This window comes from Galeopterus variegatus, unplaced genomic scaffold, assembly GCF_000696425.1.
Source record: "Galeopterus variegatus unplaced genomic scaffold, G_variegatus-3.0.2 Scaffold4645, whole genome shotgun sequence".
Lineage (NCBI taxonomy): Eukaryota > Metazoa > Chordata > Mammalia > Dermoptera > Cynocephalidae > Galeopterus > Galeopterus variegatus.
In genome coordinates this window covers 87,453-92,301 of record NW_007730756.1, presented here as the reverse complement: position 1 = coordinate 92,301, position 4,849 = coordinate 87,453, and positions in this window count along the sequence as shown.

The window sequence follows — 4,849 nt, the reverse complement described above, 5'->3', positions numbered from 1 at the left end:
CTTAAGGTATCTTTAAGACATTTTATTTCCTAAGTATGACCAGTAAAGTCATGGACATCGCAGAACTTCTTTAAGGAGCAGGGATGAATGTCTTTCTCTAAACACTATTTCTCAGGGAGTAGTAGGAGACAAAACTCAAGTTGCTTTGTGTTTTATCCCATGAATTGTGTCTTTTCAATGTAGAGGTAACACTCTCAGAAGCCCAGCTGATAGTATCCTGCCAGCCCTCCAGCCTGCACTCCTGATTGCCTTCCCAGTGTGGTTACTGCTCTGTCAGCATGATGCTAATAAGATCTGGAAGGTGAGATCCCAGGGCTCTAAAGATCAGCCAGTTATCTGCAACATTTTACAAAGTGGACTGGGCAGAAGAGTATGGGCAGGCTCAGGGCCTCCTGATGGAGAATCAGCTCAAGGTGGGCACCTTCCTATCTGTGCCGTCATCTTTCTTCTGTTCCAGATAAGGCTTTTCTCATGCAGGGGAAAATGTGCCGTCAGATAGCCCCAGGCTTTCATCCTTGTAGATTTTGACCACAGAGGAAAAGAAATTCTCCTACCAGTTCTAGCCAGAAAAATTGGAGGAAGGACTCTGATTGGCTCAGCTGAAATCATATGCCAATTCCTGAATGCTCTACCATGATTGGTTAGCCTGGGTCATGTGCATACTGCCTTATCAGAATACAGAGGAACTCATGGTGGGCAAACAAAGACCCTTAGCCACTATCTATTTTTTCTGCTTCTCTGCATCCCTACAATTCTGCACCTATGATGCATACACAGCCTAAGCCCCAAGGGCACCTTATAGGCATTGGGGACAGCGCAAAACCTAAACAGACATGGCTCCTGCTCTCATGGAAGTTACAGTCTAGCACAGAAATGGACTGTCAGAATTAAGGCATGAAAGAAAATACATAATTGCTCTAATATTGGCCCTCATCCAATAGTAGGAACTGAGGAAACAGTACAGTAATATAGAGAATGTGGTCTGGTAAATGAAAGTAGTTTGAATAAATCAATAAACTTGGAGGAGGTGATTAATGCATGATAGGCATAGAAAACTTTGAGACACTTAAAGTGGCTCTAGATTCCTATACCTTACCTCCCCCCACTGATTCTATCACAGATGATGAGCAATTACTACGAAGGAATCAATGGTCTAGGTGGGTCTGTCTCAGCTAATCTGATTCCATTGCAGAATTTGCTCAAACATCCAGGACTCAAATTCATCATTTCTTCTTTTAAAATGGGATAGCTTTACTTCCACTGTCATCAGCAAATGAATCAGATGAATAATAACACTAACTAACACTTATTGAGCCCTTACCAGGTAATGTTGTAGGCACTTTACATGAATTAATTCATTTAATCCTCTCACTAACCCTGTGAAGTAGGTATTGCTTTCATCATTACACATACGATAAAAGAAAGGCAGAGAATCTTAAGCTACCCTATCATTCATCGGATGTGTACAACATTCAGGGCTCAGTGCTAAGTGATTTTTTTCATTATGTCAACTCACTGAATTCTTGTAATAATACTAAGAAGTAGACAGACGTACTGCTTTTATACTTAAAGATAAAGCATTGAGGTTTGGACAAGTTAAGAACTTGCTTAAAGTTGCATAACAGGTGAGTGTTAGACCCACAACATCTCACTTGTGGTCCTGTTGTTTTAACCACGGAGTTCTGATATCCAGATTCGCTTGCCAAGATGGATACTCAGAAAGTACAAGCCTTGTCATTGCAAATGCTTTTGAAGGAGAATTTGTTGTTCTGTCCGTCATAATCTCCTTGGAGGCAAGAGTGCCTCCTGCGGCTTTCCTCTCTTCCATTCAGTCCAGTTCTACAAATCAAAGTTACTCTGAGCTGGACACATAGAAGTGATAACAAATCTGGCATTTTTAATATTTGGTTTTACATTCAGTCATCACTTTCTTCAAATTTTATTTTTTATTTTAACTTCTCAATATACATTGTAGTTGATTTTTGTGACCCTTTACCCGTTCCTCTTCCCCACCTCTCCCCTCCCTGCCCACATCATATCTGTTCGCTTGTCTTAACAAGTTCAAGGAATTGTTGTGATTGTTGTGTCTTCTTCCCCTCCACCCTTTGTTTGTGTGTTTATTTATTTATTTATTTTTAGCTCCCCCAAATTAGTGAGAACATGTGGTATATCTCTTTCTGTGCCTGACTTGTTTCACTTAACATAATTTTCTCCAAGCCCATCCATGTTTCTGCAAATGGTAGTATTTCATTGCCTTTTATAGCAGAATAGTATTCCATTGTGTAGAGATACCACAGTTTCCTTATCCACTCATTCGATGATGCACATTTGGGCTGGTTCCAACCCTCAGCTATTGTAAATAGTGCTACAATAAACATTAGAGTACAGGTATCCCTTTAGCATGATGATTTCCATTCTTCTGGGTGTATTCCCAGCAGTGGAATAGCTGGGTCATGTGGTAGATCTATCTGTAATTTTGTGAGGAACTGCCATACCATTTTCCATAAAGGCTGCACCATTTTGCAGTCCCACCAAGAGTGTATGAGAGTTCCTTTTTCTCCACAACCTCTCCAGCACTTATCATTCACAGTCTTTTGTATATTAGCTGTCCTGACTGGAGTGAGATGGTATCTCAAAGTGGTGTTGATTTGCATTTCCTGAATGCTGAGTGATGTTGAGCATTTTTTCATACGTCTGTTGGCCATTCATATATCTTCCTTTGAGAAATGCCTATTCAGCTCATTTGCCCATTTTTTGATTGGGTTGCTTTTTTGCTGTCGAGTTGTTTGAGTTCTTTGTATATTCTACATATTAATCCTTTGTCAGATGTATATTTTGCAAATATTTTCTCCCATTCTGTTGGTATTCACTCTGTTGATTGTTTCTTTCACTGTGCAGCAGCTTTTTAGTTTGATATAATCCCATTTGTTTATTTTTCCTTTAGTCATCTGTGCTTTTGGGGTCATATTCATGAAGTATGTACTCACTTCTACTTCCTAGAATGTTTCCCCTATGTTTTCTTTAAAGAGTTTTATTGTTTCAGGATGTGTATTTAATTCTTTAATCCATTTTGCATTGATTTTGGTATATGGTAAGAGGTACGGGTCTAGCTTCATTCTCCTATGTATGAATATCCAGTTTTCCCAGCACCATTTGCTGAAGAGGCAGTCTCTTCCCCAGTGTGTAGACTTGGTGCCTTTATCAAAGATCAAATGGCTGTAGGTGTATGGATTGATTTCTGAGTTCTCTATTCTATTACATTGCTCTGTGTGTCTGTTTTTATGCCAGTACCATGCTGTTTTGGTTATTATAGCTTTGCAATATAGTTTAAAGTCAGGTAGTGTTATGCTTCCAGCTTTAATTTTTTTTGCTCAGAATTGCTTTGGCTATGCCTGGTCTTTTTTTATTCCATAGAAATGTCTGGATAGTTTATTCTATTTCTGAGAAAAATGTCATTGGAATTTTGATGGGGATTGTATTGAATCTGTAGATCACTTTGGGTAGTATGGACATTTGGACATTTTTACAATGTTAATTCTTCTGATCCAAGAGCATGGGATATCTTTCCATCTCTTGTGTCCTCTTTAATTTCTCTTGATGGTGGTTTGTAATTCTCTTCATAGAGATTTTTCACGTCCTTGGTTAACTTTATTCCTAAGTATTTTGTTTTTTTGGTGGCTACTACAAATGGGCTAGCTTTCTTGATTTCTTTTTCTGCATGTTCAATGTTGGAGTATAGAAATGCTATTGATTTTTGTGTGCTGATTTTGTATCCTGCAATTTTGCTGAAATCATTTATCAATTGTTAGAGTACTTATGTAGAGGCTTTAGGCTGTTCAATATATAGGATCAAGTCATCCACAAACAGGGACAGTTTGACTCATCTTTTCCAATCTGGATGCCCTTTATTTCCTTCTCTTCTCTGATTGCTCTAACTAGTACTTCCACCACTTTCTTGAATAGGAGTGGTGACAGTGGGCATCCTTGTCTAGTTCCTGTTCTTGAGGGAAAAGCTTTCAGTTTTCCCCATTCAGGATGATATTGGCAGTGGGCTTATCATATACGGTTTTAATTGTGTTGAGTTACTTTCCATCTATACCTAACTTGTAGAGAGTCTTTATCATGAACGAATGTTGAATTTTGTCAAATGCTTTTTCAGCATCTATAGAGATGATCATATGGTTTTTGTCTTTGCTTTTATTGATGTGATGTATAACATTTATTGATTTGTGTATATTGAACCAACCTTGCATCCCTGGGATGAATCCCACTTGATCATGGTGTATAATTTTGTGTATATGTTGCTGTATTCTGTTAGCTAGTATTTTATTGAGAATTTTTGCTTCTATATTCATCAAGGATATTGGCCTGTAGTTTTCTATACTTGATGTATATTTGTCTGGTTTTGGTGTCAAGGTGATGTTTGCCTCATAGAATGAGTTTGGGAGAATGGCCTCTGTTTCAATCTTTTGGAATATTTTGTAGAGAACTGGTATCAGTTCCTCTTTGAAGATTTGGTAGGACTCTGCATTGAACCCGTCCGATCCTGGGCTTTTCTTTGTTGGGAGCCTTCTGATAACAGCTTTAATCTCTTTTATTATTATTCGTCTGTTCAGATTTTCTGTATCTTCTTGCCTCAGTTTTGGTAGTTTGTATGTGTACACAAATTTATCCATTTCCTCCAGATTTTCAAATTTGTTGGCATATAGTTCTTTATAGTAGTCTCTAATGATTCCATTTATTTCTGAGGTATCAGTTGTAATATCACCTTTTTCATTTCTAATTTTTGTTATTTGGGTGTTCTCCCTTCTTTTCTTAGTTAGCCTTGCTAAAGGTTTGTCAATTTTAT